The sequence below is a fragment of the Equus przewalskii genome, chromosome 6 (genome assembly GCF_037783145.1).
Source record: "Equus przewalskii isolate Varuska chromosome 6, EquPr2, whole genome shotgun sequence".
Taxonomy (NCBI): Eukaryota; Metazoa; Chordata; class Mammalia; order Perissodactyla; family Equidae; genus Equus; species Equus przewalskii.
In genome coordinates this window covers 81,621,493-81,643,264 of record NC_091836.1, presented here as the reverse complement: position 1 = coordinate 81,643,264, position 21,772 = coordinate 81,621,493, and the positions used below count along the sequence as shown (strand labels likewise).

The 21,772-nt window shown below is 49.2% G+C and overlaps 1 long non-coding RNA gene across 1 annotated transcript; it reads right to left on the bottom strand.

The window, feature by feature from the left end:
- Positions 1 to 15,164: 15,164 nt before the first annotated feature.
- Positions 15,165 to 21,463, bottom strand: LOC139084218 (uncharacterized). Its single transcript, XR_011541625.1, has 5 exons — positions 21,320 to 21,463; positions 19,989 to 20,272; positions 19,446 to 19,586; positions 18,510 to 18,654; positions 15,165 to 18,128 (listed from the first exon to the last, which is right to left on the bottom strand). It is a non-coding gene; the product is annotated as an uncharacterized lncRNA (long non-coding RNA).
- Between the last annotated feature and the right edge of the window lie 309 nt (positions 21,464 to 21,772).

The following is a 21,772-nucleotide window of genomic DNA, read 5'->3' as shown; positions in this document are numbered from 1 at the left end:
ACAAAGAACTCACACTGCTTAACAACAAAAAAACAAACAACCCGATCAAAAAATGGGCAGAGGACATGAACAGACATTTCTCAAAAGAAGATATGAATATGGCCAATAGACACATGAAAAGATGTTCATCATCGCTAATCATCAGGGAAATGCAAATCAAAACTACACTAAGATATCACCTTACACCCGTTAGATTGGCAAAAACATCCAAAACCAAGAGCGACAAATGTTGGAGAGGTTGTGGAAAAAAAGGAACCCTCATACACTGTTGGTGGGAATGCAAACTGGTACAGCCACTATGGAAAACAGTATGGAGATTTCTCAAAAAGTTAAAAATAGAAATACCCTATGACCCAGCCATCCCATTACTGGGTATCTATCCTAAGAACCTGATATCAGAAATCTCAAGAGTCCGTTGCACCCCTATGTTCATCGCAGCATTATTTACAATAGCCAAGACGTGGAACCAGCCTACATGCCCAGAAACTGATGATTGGATAAAGAAGATGTGGTATATATACACAATGGAATACTACTCAGCCATAAAAAAAGACAAAATTGGCCCATTCACAACAACGTGGATGGACCTCGAGGGTATTATGTTAAGCGAAATAAGCCAGTCAGAGAAAGACGAACTCTATATGACTCCACTCATAGGTGGAAGTTAGTATATTGATAAGGAGATCAGATCGGTGGTTACCAGGGAAAAGGGGGGGTGGGGGGAGGGCACAAAGGGGGAAGTGGTGTACCCACAACATGACTAACAAAAATGTACAACTGAAATCTCACAAGGTTGTAATCTATCATAACATTAATTAAAAAAAAAAATGCTCAGCATAGTTTCTTCCTCACTGCTCTTCATTTTTAGCTTTTTCCAGAATATTTTTGTTTTCGTCTTTTGCATAAACTTTACAGTCACCTTTTCCAGTTTTGAAAAACTTACTGGTATTTTTATTGAGTTAATTTATAGATTAACTCAGGGATAATTGACGTTTTTATGATATTGAGTCTGCCTACCCACTCAGGCAAATCTTTTATTTCCTTCAGGAGTTTCAAAGTTTTCTTTATACAGGCCTTGCAGATGTCCTTATTATTATTGTTATACTACTTTTACAACTATTAATTCTACAAGATTGTCAATCTCAGAAATCTGCAGGGCCTCTATGGAGGATGAGAAATAAACACACACACTCTGAGCCTAGTTGATATATTTAAAGAATATTTTCACAAGAATGTTAAAGAGGGATAAACATAAATAACAAACAAATGTGGAGTGGAAGGAATGACATGGGGAGATTAATGAAAATGTAGGAAAGGCTTCATGGGTTCCAGGCTTTATTATGTGTCAGGCGCTAAGTACTTAACAATTATTAATTCATGTAGTCCCACAGCAACCCTAAAAGATGGATATATTATCATCATTACCCCCATTTCCCAAGTGAGGAAACTGAGGTAGACAGAGGCCTGAGGTTACACAGCTGGTTGAGGGAGCAGCTGGGTTCAGACACAGCCGACTGGCTTCCAGGGTCAGGCTCGTAACTGGATGTTGTACTGTGTTATACGGAGAAACAGTTGGAATGGGGACTAGATTATTACAGCCCCAAGTATTAAAACACCAAAGTGTAGAAAGTAAATAACTTGCAGAACAAATCTGAGATTGTTATTCATTACTTGAGAAGGATCTCATAGTGTCATTGACACTGTGGAGACGGGAACTGGACTAGAATATGGGGAAAGAAGAGTCACCTTTACTCCAAGAGACAGCCCATGAGAAGGGGCAGGGATGGAATGGGGGTCACTTGAGTCAGAATCAATGAGCCTGGGGGTGCTGAGGACACCTGTAGGACTCTGTGGCAGGTCACACGGCCGTGGGGAGGCATTGAATGATGCCATCAGACCCAGATGACAGAAGTGGCAGATATAGCCACCACAAAGAGTTGTCTCTCTGTATCTTTCCCCCAAACCTCAGATTCAGCTAACAGCAGAATGATTGACAAACAGATTTATGAATAACTTAGTCTCCAGGAACCCCAAGAAGTGACCTGAAGAAATTCAACTATTTCTTATTTTGACCAATGAGGAGAGACTGGCTGGTTTAATGGGACTGGGAGGGAACTTAGTTAAATAGCTATAAATCTCTAAAAAGTATTTGGTCAAGTGACCACATCATCTCATTTCGTTAGAGTTGAGGGTAGTAAGATGTGTACCCTAACATTCAGGGTGAAACATTCTAAAGGGATAAAATATAATATAGGAATGAATCTATAGATTGAAACTGTGGAAAGGAAAAGAATGTAGGAAGATTAAGAAGAGATAAAGGAGGGGCCGGCCCCATGGCCGAGTGGTTAAGTCCGAGCTGTCTGCTTCGGCGGCCCAGGGTTCGCCAGTTTGGAGCCTGGGTGTGGAACTAGCACCACTCATCAGACCATGCTGGGGCAGTGTCCCACACAGAAGAATTGGAAGAACCTACAACTAGGATATACAACTATGTACTTGGGGGGCTTTAGAGAGAAAAAAAAAAAGAGATAAAGGAGATAATTGACATTAATTATGTGCTGACTGTGCCTCTGTGCTTTACACACATGTTGTGGCTCAGGAATAGACCATTAAGACAATGAAACATAGTAGAAAGTCTAGAAACAGACTCTGTATTTATGGAAATTTAATATACAATAAACAGTGTATCAAAGAATAATGATATAGGATCACTGGGTTTCCACTTAAAAAGTTAGAGCCTAAGTTAATCCCCAAATGGGTTCCAGATGGAGTACTACAGAGTTGAACATAAAAATAGAATGTTAGAAGAAAAAAGTAGAGTACTTTATCATTATGAGTGGGAAAGGACACAAAACTCAGAAGCCACATTCAGAAAAAAAAGGATGAATTTGATGACCTCAAATTTTAAAAACTTTTGAGTGACAAAATATATCAAAGGGACAGCCTAGGTGAAACTTTTTGCCATATTTATAATTACATTTAGTGTTCCCAGAAATCAATAACTAAAAGCCAAAGAACTCAATGGAAAAAATGGGCAAAGAAAATAATCAGGTGATTCATGGGAAAAGTACAAATGACCAATAATCGATGGAAAGAAGCTCAGTGTCCCAGTAAGCCAGGAAATATAGATTAAATGAAGAATGAAATATTACTTTTTACTATATTTTTAAATGACTTAAACAACTGCTAATATTCATCATTGGCAAGGGTGTCGGGAAGAGGTACTCTCCAACAATGACAGAGGGAATCAAATTGGTGTAGCATTTTTGGTGTGAAATGTCCTTGCCCTCAGCCACAACAATTCAACTTCAAGAAATCCATGCAAAGAGGGGAGCACCATGATATGAGGGCTGCCTTTGGAGCAAGGTTGCCTGAGGTCTAAATCCTTGCCTCTTAACTTGTTCCCAGCTGATTTTGGGGGCAAGTCATTTACCTCTTTGTTTCTCAGTTTTGTCATCTGAAAAATGGGGATGAGAACAGCACCAACCCCAGATGGCTGCTGTGAATATTAAGTAAGTTAATACCTGTAAAGTACTTCTATTAGCATTTGTAACATAGTGAGCACTCAATGATGGTAACCATCTCTGTTACGTGAACACAATGGGGCCAGCACGTTCACTGTAGTATTATTGATAAAGGTGAAAAATGGGAAGTCACTGCAATGGTTACTTCAACAGGGAAAGGCTGAATAAATACTATTGAAGACCATGTCAGCATTAGAAGAACAAAGCGGCTGATCGTTCAGTAGTTGAGCCTTGCTGTGTTGAGTTCCCACTATGCGCCAGGGGTGGTTCCGGCACTGGAGATACAATGGTAGATAGAACAGTCTTTTACTGAAAAGGAAAATGCTCCAAGAAATGTTCAGAAGGCAGTTGCAGAACAATAAGCTTAGAATGAGTCTATTCACGATAAAAAAAAAATAATAACCAGGGGCTGGCCCAGTGGCGTAGCCATTAAGTGCGCACGTTCTGCTTCTTGGCTGCCCGGGGTTCACCGGTTCAGATCCCCGGTGCAGACATGGCACCGCTTGGCAAAAGCCATGCTGTGGTAGGCGTCCCACATATAAAGTAGAGGAAGATGGGCACGGATGTCAGCTCAGGGCCAGTCTTCCTCAGCAAAAAGAGGAGGACTGGCAGCAGTTAGCTCAGGGCTAATCTTCTTCTTCAAAAAAATAATAATAACCATACAAAAATCTATGGATCCATGGAATGCCGAGAAAAATATTTGGAAAGATACCCAACACGCTAGTGTATCTCATTTCATCTTTCAACATCTCTGAAGTGGAGATGTGTCTTACGATTGGTGGTATTTCAGGTTGCATAAAGTAGGGCATGAGCAAGGGTGATCTTGGAGGTAGGATCCGTGATTGGCTAAGAATGACGAGGGACTTCTCTATTATTCTGTATACGTTTGTATTGTTTGAAACTTTACTAAGAGACTATATATGACTTACTGTGTAAGAAAGCAACAACAGCAAACCCTCCAGGCTTTGCGTAGGAGGGCAGCCCAGACCGGGTGAGGACAGCTGCAGTCCCATCCTGACGCCCGGGTAGACCATGTTACCTTATAAATCTTGCTTGAACTCCCTCTGTCCCTGGCCTGGGGACCTTCCTGTGCTTCTGCCTTAGCCAATGTTCTTTTGGTTGTAAGTAACAGAAATCTACTCACATTAGCTTAACCAAAGAGAACATGGTGGTGGGGGTTGGTATCATTATAGGAGTAGATGGATTTCGCAGAATCCAAGGATGTGACTGGGCCTAAGCAAAGACGCCATAGGAGCCAGGATCAGGGTCTTTCAGGGGTTGTCTGGCCCCAATGGTCTCGCTCTCTGTTTCTGTTCGCTGGTCAGTTCATTCCCCTCCTCTCTACAGAGGGGGTTTCAGGCCTCTCTATCTATAGGACAAACAGAAGATGGCCCCCCCACCACTGCCAAATGCCATCTCTTCAATTCAAGTGACTAATCTAGCATCTCTGGATCCTGAATCTGAACTCCTGGAAGAGAGAATCTGATCCGTTCAGTTTGGGTCAGGTGTCCACCTATGATCAATCAGCTCGAGGGTGGGGAGCAGGGCATCTGTTCAGATAACGCTGTAGCCAAGAGCTACTTGTGGCCAAAGGAATGCAGCTTCTCTGGAAGGCTGGGCAGATGACTTCATCACTATAGCTCTGTAATGTTATTTCTGTGCTGTCTTATTTCCTTTATTCTTTTTGTTCTGGTTCTAAAGGCTTCTAAGGTTTCCGTGCCCTGTGGTACCAACAAAGCCAGGATACTGTTTCCCTCCCTAGAAATTTCTCTCTTCCCAAAATGGTCCCTTCCTCATAAGCTTCTTAGCCTGGCTCGCTGGCCTAGGGAGAGGCCGCTAGTTTTGCCTTCAGGGGTGTTAACTGGGTAGGGCCTCACTAACAAAGCCAGTGACCTTCTGCTTTATCTCTTAGCCTTCGAGATGGAATGGAAAGGTGTCTTTTTGCAAACACTGGGGATAAGGTGACACGGAGAGAGAAAAATGAACTCCACAGCTCCCAGTGTCTCCATTCCCTCCGTATCGTAGGCTAATGGCGCTGGCATAGAGCAAAGGCTTTTCTTAACAGCCCAAGTTACTACGGAGAACTTGTCTCAAGTGCTTACGACTCCCTGGTCGCAATGTCACCGAGGGGGAAGGAAGTCAGAATACAGGGCTCCCTCCTCAGAGCAGGGGGCATTTCTCAGCATGATGCACAAGAGATATTTGGGGTCCGTACAGAAGTCTCTGGTGGGACAGCTCTAGGCTCGAGCTTTCTTTTTAGTGTGCTGACAAGACATTTTCTTATGAGCTGCTCTTTGGGGCAAAATGTGAAGATCACAATTGCTAATTTTAAACAGAAAATCCAACTTCCACCATCATCGTCGAGTGGATGTGGGCTTTCCTAAAAGCTGGAGGGAGTTGTAAGGCGGCGTTCTGGTGAGCTCCTCCGGTCTCCAGAGTACATTTCAAATGTTGCAGGGAAAGCACTTGAGGAAAATGAGAATGCATTGGGTTTGAGTCCTCTTCATGGGGAAGGACAGAGAAGGCTGCTGGGGGAACAGCGCAAGGAAGAGGGGGCTGGGCAAATTCCTCTAAAGTCATTTTCTTGAGTATGAGAGAAAGAGAAGGAGTACAAAGACCGGCTGAAGGAGCAGGACTCCTTGATGAGATTCTTTTCATGAATGCACATCCGCAGCAGTGCTGGAAGTGGCCTGTACGATTCAAGGCCTGGGCAGCTGTCAGAGAGAACTGGACAGTGCTGATTCCTGTCTCTGTCATCAATTTGAGCAAGGGCGGAGACTTTGCTGGTCCTCTGCAAAGCATCCTTGGGCCAACGGCGCTCCAGGCATTTTTCTGAGCCTTTGGTTCATTTGCAGTTCGCCCCACAACTCCCACACATTTGCCTCTTGGTGTCCCAAAGCTCTCTCTGCTGGAACATTCCCATAGGAATGTGGACGCCTGCCAACCGACCTCATGAACATTCCATTCATCTCCTTGGCTGGGAGGCAGCAAGGAAGCCAAATCGACTGGTTGTTTAACTGTTTGGGTCCCAAAGTCACCCTGAAATGAATGGCCAAGCTTGTTTGGACTTTTCCAACAATCATGAAGAAAAACAGAAGATAAAATAAAAAAGAAATACATATCTATTCATATGATCCCATCTGAAAAACAGTGATTTTTAAAGATTGCCTAATGAAAACCACATTCTCTGTTTTTTTTCTCGTTGTGAAATCGTCTTCCACCAGGCAGCCATTTTGAAGTAATGAGACTGCGTGAGGTGCAACCAAAAACAATGTGACTACTTTTTTTTAAAACAAACGCAACAGAATATAGCCATCCAAATTGTTGTCTTCCAAGTAATCTCAGTGGGATGTTGTCCTGCAATTCCAAGATGCTCAAACATGTGTAAAATTCCTTTTAGGGTATTACTGGCTGAGTCCTGCTTTCACTGTTTTGCTTTCTGTTTATCATTCATTCGGCATGGCACGTATTAGACACCTCCTGTGTGCCAAGGGCTCTGCCAGGCCCTGGGGACAGAGTGATGAGGGAGAGGCAGGCCCATTGAGTGTTTGACCGAAGGAGGCCCCCAGGGGCCAGTGGAAAAAGTTAGCCCGACCTCAGTTTGAATCCCAGTTTAGGCTTGTGCGGGTTGTGTAACCTCAGGCAACTTTCCTAAACTCCTTGAGTCACTGTCCTCGTTTCTAAAATGAAGACGGTAAAATCTACTTCATGGGATTGCTTTGAGGAGAAAATCAGATGAAACGTGTAGTAAATAGCCATAACACAGAGGCTGATAGAGAGTAATTGCTCAGCAAATGAGAGCTTTTATGATTATAATTGTTTGAATTACATGGCTCGTTCAACCATCTTTTTTTCAGACTAGATTCTGAATGCACTTTTTGAAAAATCGATCATTTTGTTATTGTGTATATGGGTAATTCAAGGTACAAAACTCAAAGTGTACAAAAATTAGATGGTGAAAATGACAACTTCTGCCTTCCCTTGCCCTCTGCCATTAGTTCTTCTCCCCAGAGATAACCAGTATGACCAGGATCTTGGGTATTCCCAGATTTAACGGGATTTCTTGGAGATTGATGCACACCAACCCTTGTTCATTCTTGCTGCATCCTTTTTTTTCTTTTAATGACTCTATGACATTTCATTGACTGGATGTATCATAATTGATTTAGCCAGTCTCTATTGATGAGCACTTGTTTCTAACCTTTGGCCGTGACAACAATGCAGCAAAGACCATCCTCATGCTTAGCTTTGACTGAGAATGATAAACCAAAGACTTAGGCAGCCCCAGGCAGTATCATTGGAATAAGGTAACTGGTTGCAAACAGATAATGCTGATCTGATTGGATGCATTCTGGATTGTTTTCTTTCTTTCTTTCTTTTTTTTTTTAAGGAAGATTAGCCCTGAGCTAACTACTGCCAATCCTCCTCTTTTTGCTGAGGAAGACTGGCCCTGAGCTAACATCCATGCCCATCTTCCTCTTCTTTATATGTGGGATGCCTGCCACAGCATGGCTTTTGCCAAGCGGTGCCATGTCTGCCCCCAGGATCCAAACCGGCAAACCCCAGACCACCGAGAGGCAGAACGTGCGAACTTAACCACTGCGCCACTGGGCGTGCCCCTGGATTGTTTTCTTAAAAAACATCTCACTATTCTATTCTGGAATCATAGCACTTCCCAAATGCTATCTATTTGAAAAGTGTAGAGTCTATGTAATAATATGTCAAGAATGGTGGCATTTTAGTCTGGACATGACAGTCTTAAAACCCCTCCACGATATATAATAAATGGACAGGTTTTTCTTTGGTTGGCCCCAAAGAGTCAAGGATGCAGAGATTCCAGACAGCAACTCTAGAAGCAGCTGTTAAGAAGATTCACACTCTAATTAGATGCCACAGTTTGAATCAGTGAAATGGATTAAAATGTGCCACATCAGTTAACATGGGTTCAATTAGATGAAGGCCGCCAGTTTGGAAGGAGGGCAAATGTTCCCTGTTGACCATCTTTGCGGGCCGTGCGTGGACCTGAATCGGAGAGGACCTATATGTGAAGTTCTGGCACAATCCAGGCGCAGATGAGAGCCAAGGATTAACCTTCCTGGATGAATAATGATTTCTGAATCACGAGAGAGGCACACGTGGAAGGGAGGCAAGGGAATGGAAGTCTTTCTAAGAAGTCTCCGCTGTCAGACACGGATCCTCAAGTGAGCTCCACGCAAATGAAAACCGGTCCCAACGGCATCTGGAGCCAAAGAAAATTCTTGGTTGGGGTTGAAAAAATGTCAGATAAATAGTTTCTCCTTGCTTCTCAGCAGGCCCTGGCTATCACTGCAATCCAGATCTGGCCTTTGAGCAGTTCTGGCAGGTTTATCTTGGACCAGCTGCTGTGATGAAATCGCAGTAATTCCAGGTTTCCCTCAAATCCAGACGGAGCCAAAGGCGATCTGGGCTTCTAGCATCCGGCTGGCTTCACGGCCCTCTCTCCAGGCCCTCCTCAACCTTCAAGCTTCTGACTCTGTTTTTTTAAACTGAGATAGGAATGGTGGAGGAAGCTGTTCCAGGGCAGCCCAGAAATCTGGAAAATGTTTATTTTGGGTTAATTCAAGACTGTATTGAACACTAGTGAGCCTGCTTAGGTGGGCTACCTGGTGTGATGTGGCCTGACACGGATTTCGTATCTGACAATATGCCAGGCTGCGTTCCAGGCTCGCTGCACGACAGATCTCAGTCCAGCAAGAGCCCTACGAGGCAGGAATTTTTAACCCTATTTTACAGAAGAGAAAACTGAGCCTCCGGCAGGTGGAGTCTCTTATCTTACAATTCACAGCTGGTAAGTGGAAGCATCTGGATTTGAATCTGGCCGTAGCCTGAACCTCGGGTCTCTGCTTGTTTTCGCTATGCCACAGCACTGGCCATAAGCAAGAAGGCCTGATGTCGAGTCCAGGAAAAGAGACTGGGACAAGAAAAACTAAGGTGACCAAGAGGGAGGCAACTGAGAGGCAGGTGGAAGGAGGTAGAGGCAGGTGGGAAAAATGGCAGAGGCCTGGCCCATGCTGACCCCAAGCCCAACCTCTGAAGACCTTGTGGGTCCCGGAAACCCGAAAGGAGGTTACTGACCAAATTTCCCCAGGAAGCACTTATTTAAGGAGAAGAACTTCCAGCAACTAGCACAGAGACTGAGGGGTTCTGAGCAGCTGCCCGCTACTCTTTGCCCCCGAGGGAGAGGAGTGAGGCTCCCCGGGTGCAGTCAACATGGAAGTACGTATGTGGTCTATGGGTTCAGAGTGCAGACACGACAGCCCCGGGCGCTGAGGCCTGCAGTGTGACTCATTGCGGTTTAGGGAGGGATGTTTATTGAATTTCTTCTAATTCCTTTAAAACAGCCTTCCTGGGCCAGATGGGTGGCTCACTACCTACCCCCCTGGATTCTGGGTTCCCAAGGGGCTGGCAGCAGGTCTGTTTTAGGGCACAACCCAGAGAGGGAGATGGACGGAGCAGAGCGTGCCTCAGCAGCGGCCAGCAGCTCGTGCCAGTGAAGAGGAGCACGCTTTCAGAGTGGAACCGGTGGGATCCTGAACCACATGACATGTCAAGAAGCACACTTCTGAGCAAAGCTGGCCAACAAATGTCATTTGTTTTCACTTGCGACATCTTAGAGCATGTTCTTTGGATCATCGTGAGGCAGCTTCAGAGGCCCAGAGGTAGAGAAGACTGGTGGTTACTAAAGTCTGACATTCAAAGTGGAGGAACTTCCGGATCCTAGAAATGACTTAGCAGTGATCTTGACCTGAGGAACATTCATTAGCTAGAAAGTAAAGAGAGAAGAAGCACTCCATTTCCCTGACTGTGGGCTCTCCCTGGCACAAGTGGGGAGACGTTTCCATTTTGAATTATTTTGTTGGAAACTTAATGAGAGGCATTCAGATCTAGGAGAAAATGATGGAACTGCCCAACTTTGCATCTCGTGGTAGGGAAGGGCAATCCCCCAAAATACAGGGAGCGGCAAACAAAAATTGATCTCATGACAAGAACTTTTGAGACCTACATATCTGCATAATGGCTTAACGCTGTATTTTCTTTATTGGTAAGCTAGAACCTTCAGTAGAGTGAGCAGCACAGAGAATGTGATTGACAGAAAGAGGGCAGGCTCTGAGTTAGGTGAACCTCAGTTTGTTCTTGGGTCTGACACCCATCAGCCACGTGACTTTGGGCAAATTACTTCTTGTCCCTCAGTATCACTTTCTTGTCTGCCACAGGGGATACAAAAAATTATCCTGAATCTTGACATGAACATTATATATTCCCCAAATGCCTAGCACATTATGGGTGCTAAGTAAATATTAGGTAATAATAACAAGACTAATAACAACCAAAAGGTACCAGATTGTAAGCTCAAGGGTAGAGACCCCACCTTGTTCATCTTTGTACCCCCAGCACCCTGAAAACTGCTTGGCACACAGTAGGCAACCCCCAAATGATTGTTGCATTAAACTGAGTGAGTTTGTTGAGCACCACCTCTCTGCAAAGCATTGTCCTAGATGCTTGGGGTTACAGAAGGGAGTGAGACGCTGGGTAAAGTCCAACAGACAAGGCTTGGAGTCATTTAGTTCTTCTCAATCTCAGTTTTTCTCACCTGTAAGTCAGAGAAAATAGCATCTACCAGGGTCAGAGACTGTTGGTCAGCTCCCCCGCAACCATTCTCCCCTTTTTCCTTGACGGTTGTATTTGGGGCTCCGTGCCTCCTGTCTCTGACTCAAGGAGGCACATTCAATCGCACTATTTCAGGCCGTTCATTCCGGTGATTTCTTTCCCTTTCCCTGTGGTTGGTTTAAGGGTGGCCATGAGGCTCAGTCCTGGCCAAGGAGACATGAGGAATTGTCACTAAAGATGTCAGGAAAGGTTTCTTTGCTCTAAAAAAGAGGAGGAAGACATATAGGGAGAAAAAAAATCTGTCCTTTTTCCACTGGTTATTGTTGAGGCTGCCTGTGGAGCCTGGACTGGAAGTGGCCAAGTCAAACCCATGTGGGGAAACACCGACCCCCAGAGGATAGCAGAGCCTGGGAAAAGAACCTGGGTCCTTGACGGCATCGTGGAGCCACTGAATTAACCAGTGCTAGAATTCCCGTTACGTAGACAAATTTTCCTTATGGTTTAGGACAATCAAGTCAGGACGTGTTCTTTCTTGCAGGTGAAGTCAACCTAGATGATACACTCCAGCACGGGCTGGCTCATGTTACTTCCTCTTCCGGGAAACAGGATGTCCGACCCCAGGAGCGTTGTGGTTCCTGCCCTGTGTAGGAAATACAGTAGGTCCTTTCAAACTCTGGAATTCTCTGCTCCTGTGGTGCTCAGAGAGGAGCTCTGACAGGCCAATGGAGGGAGGTCCTGAGGGAAACAAGAGGCAGTCGGGGCACCAGAAAGAGTATAGGCCTCGGAGGCAGAAATCCTGAGTTTGATCCTGGCGATTCCATTGCCAGCCCTGCCGCGCTGGCTGAATCACACCAGCTCTCATAACCTCAGTTTTCTTACTTGCAAATTGGGGAAAAAAGTAGCCCCTACCTCAGGATAAAGATTGAATGAGAAAATGTCAACGTGCTTTACAATATGAACTCCTATTTATAGACAATTGCTCTAAAGGAAAACCCCAAACAAGGAGCAGAGAAGGAAGGCGTTCATTTACCTTGCTGGAAAGAGAGCTGAAATAGACCGACATTTGTTGGGAAACAAACAATTTGGGGAGAGTGGTAGGCTTCTCTAGGAAAGGTTCCATGCCCTCTCTCCCGCCAGTTTCCCCGAATAACACAACTCTTTCTGGGTGTTTCTAAAGAACCGCACAGCTGAGAGCAGGAGGGAAGAGAGGAGCCCCTTGGACAGCAGCCTGCAGCTCTGTTGTCACCGACTATTAATAGCCTGTAAACCCCTGGAGCGGAGCCCCAGCCCCACCCACCCGGGGAAGGCAAAGGGGTCAGAGCGCTGCCTGATATGGTCTCAGAACACTTATGATCCCTGAAATTCTCCTAGTTAGGGAACCCTTCCTGCTGGGCTGGGCCTGGCAGGCTTCCTCCCGCACGCAGACCCCAGGCTGCACTGCTAGGCAGGTTCTCACTCAGCGAGCAGTAATTCATAACCTCTTTCTGGCTCCCCAGGCCACTCACTAGCTGTCTGGACACACGTGATCTCATTGCTTCCTCACAGCAATGGGCAAAGCTATTTTACAGAAACAGAATCCAGGGCAGAGAGGGGTCGTGACCAGTTCAAGGTCACCCAGAAAGGAAATTTGGTTCTAGAGCCCAATCCCCCTGTCTCCAGCGCTCTAACATTTGTGTTACATTGTGAAGTCTGGGAGACTTCTGGGCCTTCAACAAGACCATCCCAAGCCCCTGATCATGCTGGCAAGAAGAGGAAGGAGCCTAGGGGAGAAGTGCCGAGGAGCAAGGACGAGGCCAGGCTGGCACCAGGACTCTGGGTCAGAGGAGCTGATGGGGCCATCACCACTGCTCTGGTGGTGAGGGGGCTGTGGGCTCAGGGAGCAGGCGGGGCCCCGCTTTCTCTCTCTTTGCCAGTCACACCTGACCGTATCACTTCCATGCTTAGAGAACCTCAGAGACCCTCTGTGGTTCCTGAAGGCAGGGCAAAAGACAGTCTCTTAGCTTGACATTCGAGGTCCTTCACAACCCAACATTTGTCCTTCTTTTAACACTTACCTCTACTCTGTGCCTTCTGTTCCCACCCAGACCTATTTAAAAGTCCCTGGGTAGCCATTTTGAGGGCAAGGATCGTTTCTTAGGCCTTTTCAGATCCCCCAGGGTCTGGCCCACCATCTGGAGCAGATGTGATGTTCAGGAACTGCAGGAGGAGCTGTGACCCTTGGCAACTGGGTCCAGACAGCTGGAATAAGAGGGGTGGGGCATGAGGTGTGGGGCAAGGAGTCCACAGCCAGAGGAAGGCCTTGATTGCCCCTTCTGACTATAGGGCTGGGTTCTGGAGCTCTTAGGTCTGGGTTGCTTGGCTTCCTCTCCTTTAAGATGTGCTGGGGCCAGGGGCCTTGGTGCTGTCGAGGGCATTGGTTCCAGGCTGCTTCCAGAAGGAGTCCTCTCCAATAGGCTGGGCACAAATGTTAGACTGAGCGTCAGTCTTCCTGGGTCTGGATGGCAATGCATCCCCTAGAGAAATGACAGCATGGACATTTACTGAGTGCCAGAAAGGGGCCAGGAATTGTGCTGGGAGCTGGCATCTCAGGAAGCATATCCAGAGAGGAACCTGTCTACCTAAGGTGTCATTTTTTTCCAACAAAGAATAGGAAATGGGGAGCTTCTTTGATTGGCCATCCTGATTACTAGCATCATTAAGCTTTTAGATAGAGTCTACTTAGGTTGGCTCCCTCATCACCCGTACCTGGAGCTCTTGTAAGGACAGCAGAAGGATTTGCTGGGAATGACCGACCTCGTACTCTGCAATGAGGACCTTACTCAGATTACACAGCGCTCTAGAGCACCATGGGTGGGCGAGGGCTGCGAGTTACAGGGGAGTTATCTCTGCCCTGACTCAGGCAGGCCTCCTCTCCTTCCAGCTTCTGTCATCCCAGCCTTGGGTCTCACTGCTGACTTTCCTGCAGGGAATTCTCAGCATCTGCCGTCTTGGTGAATTAGTTGCCATAGAGGTCACTTCTGTCTCATCAGTCTGCCCTACTAGTACCATACCAAATGCCCGAATGACTTCCCTCCCCATGACCTTGGCACTCAGAGTTTGGGGCCTGGGTATCCATGCTCTCAATCCCATCAGCACATGCTGCTTCCTGCTGTGTGGCTGGGAAGGGTTCGCCTTCCTCGGCCTTTGAGGGGAAGAGTCATTTCTCTGCTGTGGCTTCTCTCCTGCGCAGCGGGAGCCTCCGGGAGAGAGTGAGCACAGGGCACTGCTGTTTGATCACGCTGCACCCATGGGTGCGTACGATTTTCCGCATTTTCCATGTTCTTTCTGAATCCTCACGGAAACTCTGTGAAGTGGAGATTATTGTCACTCCTGTTCTGCAGATGAGAGAAGGAGACTCGAGGAGAAGCTGCAACTAGTGCAGAGCTGGGACTGAATGCAGAACTGCTGGCTCTGGGTCCAGGGCTTCTTCCTCAGTACCCAATTCCCATCTCTCATGCAACTAGCAAGGGGCCAGCCCCCTCCCAGAGGAGAGCACACGCTCAGGGTTTTCCCTACACGCCTGTTCCAACCACCAGGGCACCTGGATCCCTGAATGCCCTTTGGAGAGGTATGCGTTGACCAAGACTTGATGAGTCAGCTGTCAGGGGGACCTGGGGCTTTGGCTGGTACGTGCTTTGGACCACAAACAGCCAGTTCTGCCCCGAGGCTGAGTCATCTCTGGACATTCACAGCGGGTCACTCTGTGGTCTCATGTTACTTGTCCTACAGCATTTCTGGGTTCTCGTGGGCCTTCCCCAACCCTTAGGGGGACAGTTTCATAGGTATCCCGCCTCCTGAGACACCGAGCCCGCTTGTTTTCTCAATTTTATTCTCACCACTTCTCACTAAGTCCGTGTCGTCCTTCCCTGTCCTGTGTCCCTAAGAAAGGAAAGGAAAATCTCCTACTTAATGGGAATGTCCTGTACGCCAGGCACAGTGACACATCATCTCTCTCAATTTAATCCTTATAACAAGCCTGTGAAAGTTTATTCGCGTTTTTACAGTTCAGCATAGTAAGACAGAAGGATCTGGTCCCTTTCCTTACACAGCTAATAAGTGGCCAAGCCAGAATTTGAACCGGGGCCTTCCCAGCACACCCACGTCCAGCCATTGTCCCCAGAGGAAGTTGGTTCTGACTGTGGGGGCCACTTTGGAACTCAAACTCAACCTCGAACTCTGCTGTGTCTCCAGCTGGCTCTGCGAGCTTCCCCAGACTTTTGTCTCTGTCCCCGGCGCCCTGCTCAGTCCTGCTGTCTAGATTTTATTTGCTGAGAATCCCAGGCTCTGAGAACTGAGAGGGACCTTGGAAGTCCCCCAGCCCCCTTCCCAACAGCTTGGACCTCCTGGCCGAGCCTCACGGCCTCCTTGGAGGTTAGCAGGACAGAGGTTGTGTTCTCCTTTTTTGGATGAGGAAATGTTTTCAGAAAGGGTGTGCTGGATGTTCTCTGCCCCTCCAGGCCTGCTTGCAGACTTTCTCCACCCTTCTCTGTGCCCCAGGACACTGCAACAGCTGGGCTCCCTTGGCCTCTGGCTTTCCACTGGGAGGCACCAACAGGAGACTTGAGGGCGGGGGGAGAAGGTAGGGGTGTTCACTCCTGCTCCATCCCTGCCGGGCCTCAGGAGGCCTTGGGGATAGACTCTTCCACTGAAAGCCACAGCTCCCATGCGTCCAGAGACCTTTTCTTGTGCCTATAGATCTTGCTGGGGCCGGTGAGTGCCCTCCGCTCCTGCCCCTGGCGTGGGACCCGTTGCCCAGTGCTGCTGGTCTCCAGCGCTTCATTGCTTCCCTCAGCCCCACCCCAACTGTGAAGATAGTCCCCTCATTAAGTTCTCACTGACGGTCCCATTGTTAATCTTCCTCACTCCTTCTGAGTGGTCCGTCCACTTCCTGCAGGGACCACCTGAGACAGAGGTGAAGCCACTTGCCCAAGGTCTCTCAGCAACTTAGGGGTGGAGCTGGTTCTTGAACACAGGTCTCAGGACTCTTTGTCCGATGATGCACCTCGCGGTGCTACCTGGGCCGGCCCTGCTCTCCAGCAGGGATGCTCCAAGACCGAGCACCTTACAGCTTCTCTCGCCCGTATTCCTGGGGTACACATCTTTCCTGGGGTACCCCACCGCCCACCCTGGGTCGCCTTCAGAGACTGATTTCTCTTGGCTCTTCTCAGGCAAACATTACTGAAGGTATGAATACCCCGGCTGGCCCCAGCTCCAGGGCTATCGTTGCTGACCCAGATGCAGCTCAGGCATTCAGCCTAGGGGTCAGAGCCCAGCCCTTGAGGCCTTTTCTGGCCTTGGCCTCGGCCTCAGCCCTGGGCTCCAGGGGTTTCCTTGAAGCTTCGAATCAGCCAAGCCCCTGGTCACTAGCTGGGCAGGTGGCCTAACCACCCCCCTCTGGCCGATGCTGGATATTGGATACCATGTCTGCCTATGGACTGTTTCTTCTCAGGTCCATCCCCAGCTAAATCTTGTCTGAGCTTCCAAAGCCATGTAGTGTCACCCTTTGACCATGCTCCATGGTTGGGCTACTGACCCCAGCCCTCTGCCATCGTCAACAATGACTGAGTTCTGGGAACTCTATCCCTTTGAGGAGGACCAAAGCCAGTGGTTGGACTCATGGTCAGCAATAATTCCCTTGGGAAATAAGAGGGCTAGGCAAGGAAATAGAGGCAGACATGCAGGTGTATTGGGGGAACAGCGAGAGGTCACTGCTCAGATCCACAGCCTCTTAAGCCCCATCCACTAGGCCTGAGTAAACTTCATGTCACCGGGGCCCTGAGGGTGCCCCTGTGGGCTCAGGGCCTGAAGGAGGCTGAACTTGCAGGGGTGGGTGCACAGGGTCCAGGGGTGTGTGTGCAGAGGTGTGAGCAGGGCAGGGGGCCCACAGGGACTCGGAGACTGGCCCCCCCTGGTTTTCTGCCCATTTCCCTTTCCTGCTTCCCTTCTCTCTCCTGGCTGGTGTACCATGACGCTTTTATATCCGTCTCTCCCCTGTTGTACATCATCCTGGGAAGCTCCTCTTGCCTCCTCAATGACCCACATCTTGAGTCATGACAATTCTGACTCAGTCTAGTGTATAGAGCATGAGTGTGACACACTTCTGTCACCTTTGAGGACATCCCTGGGGAGCAGCAGGGCATCTGGTTTAAATCCTGACTCTTCGACCTCTGGCATCCCTGGGATGGAATGCCAGCCCAAAGGGCTGCTCTGAGGAACGAGTGGGAACTTGATCTTCAAAAGGAGCAACTCTACCCATGGGCCACCCTGGGGCCAGGGCCCGCTGAGGCCTGGGAGCACACGCCTCTTCAACAAGGGCCTCCCCAGGGGACCCTTTCCCAGAGGTCACAGGGGACAGGACCCGCGTGGGTCTCGTATGTGGCATGAACAATCCGAAGACCCCATTTTCCCCAAATGAGGCGATGTGGCTAGTGCAAAGAAGACGGGCTCCAGAGTCACACAGTCACTCCAGACCTGTGATGGAATTGGCCTTGATTACTTCCAAGCTTGCAATCTTGGGCAACTCATTTATGACATCTGTAAAATGTGAAGCTAATTACACCCCCTCACAGAGTTATTGTGACGATTAGGGGAAATGCTTCTATACAAAGCAGGTGTTCAAACATGTCAGCAGTATTGATATGGTCCCATGGAGGTGGAGGGTAATGGCATCAAAGGACCCCGGGGCCAGCTTTGCCACCTCTTGGCTCTGCGACCTTGGGCAGGCTGTTTGCACCTGTGAGACAGTGGGGCTGGAGATGATTTCTCGGTGCTCTGAGCAGCTGGACCCCACAAGTCTTCTTTTTCTTCCCAAGCTGCCGCAGGTCGGGTCCTGGGAAGCGGGCTCTGAGATGGAGGTTTGCCAGCACGAGGCATACAGGGGCATGATGGCAGGAACACCCGGGAGGGAACAAGATGCACCTGCTGGGAGCACAGATTACGGGACCAACAACTGCGAGGGACATCGCCATGAGGGAGCAGGAGTGACTGGGAGACATGCTGAACTGTGAGGGGGCTGAAGAGCGGCCTCAGCACTCTCACCCACACCTCCAAGGCTGTGACAGCCCTTCAGAGATGTCCTGGGTGGAAGCAAGGTACCGGCCTTTGCGTCCACATCACCAGTCATTGGGTCTCCAGGGGAGGGAGGGCACGTGGGCTTGGACCCAGCAGCTTTCTTAACTGAGGCCGATGGCCGAGTGGGAGGCAGCTGATGGGGGGAAGGCAGGAGAGGGGAGGAATGAGTGGCTGGGTCCCAAGGGGGATCTGGGTGGGTGCTGCAGTGTCCACAGCAAAAGCCCTTCTCACCTCTGGACTTTTCTGGAGATGGGATTTGGTCTGCTGGCTTCTTGGCCTTGGTTCTGGCCTGGCCTTCCCCAGCAGAGGAGAACTGGTGTCTGTCCGTGGATGCTTGCCCTCTGCCCGGGGCTGCCAGAAATTCTGACGGCAAAGGCTGAGGAATTCGAAGCATTTATGACTTAGCGGGATTGTTCCCAAACTGCAGGCTTCTCTAAAGAGCCTTCTGGATTTCATTTTGGTGGCTTCTCAGCTCTGAGAACCTGGCCGAGGGCTCCCTGGGCCTCACTTTGTAGGGCAGCCCTCTGGCGCTGGGTCTGTGGGCCTCTGGGTAAGGCAGGGGTTTTGGAGACCCTGTGGCCTGCCCAGAGGGGAAAGGCACAGAGGCTGGAGTCCACGGTTCTAGGCCTTTCTAGAGGGCCATCCTGGCCACACCACATGACTCTGGGTTTGTTTGCTCATCTCTCACGTGTTTTGGTACTACCCTCAGGACCTAGGGGAGTGCCTTTTCTAAAGAACCGATAGGTCTACCCAAGCAGAACAACATCCTTCTAGTGGATGTTTCCTTCTCTTGAGTTTGAATGGTAGCTACTATCTTCTTATAAATTCTGCTGCCTGCCCCTACCCCCAGTTGCAGTGAGTTGGCCCAGGATGGGCCATCTGACCCAAACAGGGCCAGTGAGGAGCATTCAGGCACTTACATGGAGCCTTGTATTGGTACCCTAAGCTATAAATTCTGTGCAGTGCCACAGGGCAAATAGCTTTCCTCTCTATGTTCCTGCCTCCCTCCCGCTCCACTGCAGACATCAGTAGTCAGTCTAAGGAGGAAGAGTTCTGGATTGATTAGTGACATCTGCCATGGTATGCGATGAGCAGAGGGAGCATGCTGCTATTTGCCAGCCTTGGTCTTGTGCTTGAAAGAATAACAATAGCAGTAAGAACTCACACCTGCCGTGGAGTTTTGGCTTCGCCAAATGTCCACAGTCATGCTCTCATTCAGTCTGCTTGACAAGCACTGGCTTATAGGACGGTCCTGCTCTGTCTGTGATGGTTCCTATCATAGTCGGAGCACAGCTTCAGAAGGGAGGCCTGAAGATGGGAGGTGGGAGACACGTTCTGAGTCAGGCAAGCAGAACCAAGCCCAATACTGAACACGTGACAAGCCCCCCTTACATCTCACTACGGACAAAGAAACAGGCTCAGAGAGGTAAAGTGACTTGCCCAATAATACACAGCTCACAAGTGCCAGGCCTTGAACCCAGGTCCTTTGCTCTAAATAGAAGTTTTCAGGGGTTCTGGCTATACCTAGAAAATGTTCTTGTGCCCTCTTCCCATCTACGCTGGGTCAGTGTCACTTGACCCCCTGACACATTGGGAAAACCTAAGAGAAGAACATTGTTGCTGTGTGCGGCTTGCTTGCTTTTTTCCCCTGGAAATCTATTTTGAAATATCATCTCACAGAGTTATTGTGAATATGCACCCATGCGTCACCTTTAACTTTTCAAACAGCATTGATGCAGAGGCCAGTGTGAGTAATCCTGGGTCGTGGATGGAGGAAGCAGGGACTTTCGATGGAGTCTGTTCACACATGGGCACAGGCCATGACAACAGAGCAGTGTGCTCTCAGCAGGGCAGCTGGGCTGGGCCTACACTGTGAGCCAGGACTGCTGTCATCGTGTTTCTTCAGCTCCCCACTGCTGGGTCCACTGGTGTTCCGAGCTGCAGACGCAGGAGCCAACCCCGTGGCTGGCGGGGCAGTGGCGGGTTGTGAGGGGCTAGGTAGGGGAGGAAGAGGAGAGGGTGGGCGTAGGGTTCGCGGGCAGACAGCAGCTCAGCAGCCCTGGGAAGGTTTCTTATGAAGGACCCAGAGTCCAGCTGGAGGACCCAGCACTCTGATGGCGGCGCCCTCTTTGTGGCTCTCTTGTCCAGCTCCCAGGCCTGAGCTCCTGCCTCGGCCCCTGCTCTGCACTGCAGTTGCCCACTGGGACTCAAAAGGTGGTCTGGTCAGCGCCTTCTGCGAAAGGTGCCACCTCCCTCGTCTCAAGCCTTGCAGACTGCCGGGGCTCAGCCCTACCTGCTGCAGTCCTTACCCCCACTCCCTCCCCATTTACTGGCTTGAACTGTGTCCAGCCTGTGGGAGCCTCGCCTGTGAGCCCTCGGCAGTTCTGGCTGCTCTCCCTGGGCCCAGCAGTGCTCAGCTGCCCCGCGCCTGGCCTGCCCAGGCCCGGGCCCTTTCCCTTGCTCCAGCCACAGGCCTTGTGCTCAGCCTGTCTCCTGTTTTCTGCCCAAAGCCAGACGGCCCCTCGAATCCCCACTCCGGGGCATTGACAGGCCATCTCTTTGCTGGCGAGGAAGTGAGCTTCCTTCAGGTGTTCATACCTGGGCCCCTTCCCAGAGCACCCCAAATAACCAAGTGTTTGGCAGGAAAGACATAGAACATACCCTCCAAAGAATGCTTTGGAGTCTTGTTAAAACTTTCTTCACTCAATTTCAGAGTTTCCTGCCACCAGTTAAAGAAAGCCCAACCATGCCCCCCTGCCAATCAACTAACTAACTAAATATGTGAAACAAAGTCAAACAGAAACACAGGATTTAAAATGTGAGAAGGAACACTGATCCACACCCCACTGACATTGCTCTTGACCCCCCTCTCCAGCTCAAGTGGCCTGGGGTAGCCAGGATTATAGGAACATGGAGGCAGCAGGGGACCGTGGAGAGAAGGAAGACATCAGAGTCAACAGAGCTGCGTTTGAGTCCCAGCTGGTGACCCTCTGCAAACCTCTGTTTTCTCTTCTTAAAATAGGGACAACAACAGCACCTACCTGAGAGGTTGCTGAGATGTCTGTAGGCGCCAACCCTGTGCCTGGCACATGGCTGCAGTCCAACAAGAGTTTGTCGAAAGTCCTTCCTTTACCCCTGGAGCTCATCACTGGATCACGGCCTCCTGAGCAGAAAAGGGCTGGGAGCTGAGCGAAAGAGAGAGCATCTGTCCCCTGGCAACGCCCTTAACTTTGGCAAAGCACAGGTTACATATGACACAACCAAAGGGGCTCTGATCCCAGAGACAAGGGGATCAGTAGGGTCCTAGCAGGGATCGTGGTTGGAGGGGGTGAGACAGAGGAGAAGCGGGGAGGAGAGGCAGCCCAGCCCCGTGTGGGGTATGAATTAGGGGTCAGAGGGAAGTGGCAGGGCTTGGAAGTCACTAGAGCGTACACCCATGAGGACGAGGGCCGGTATGTCCTTTCTCTGCGGTATTCTCCTGTACCTAGCACAGG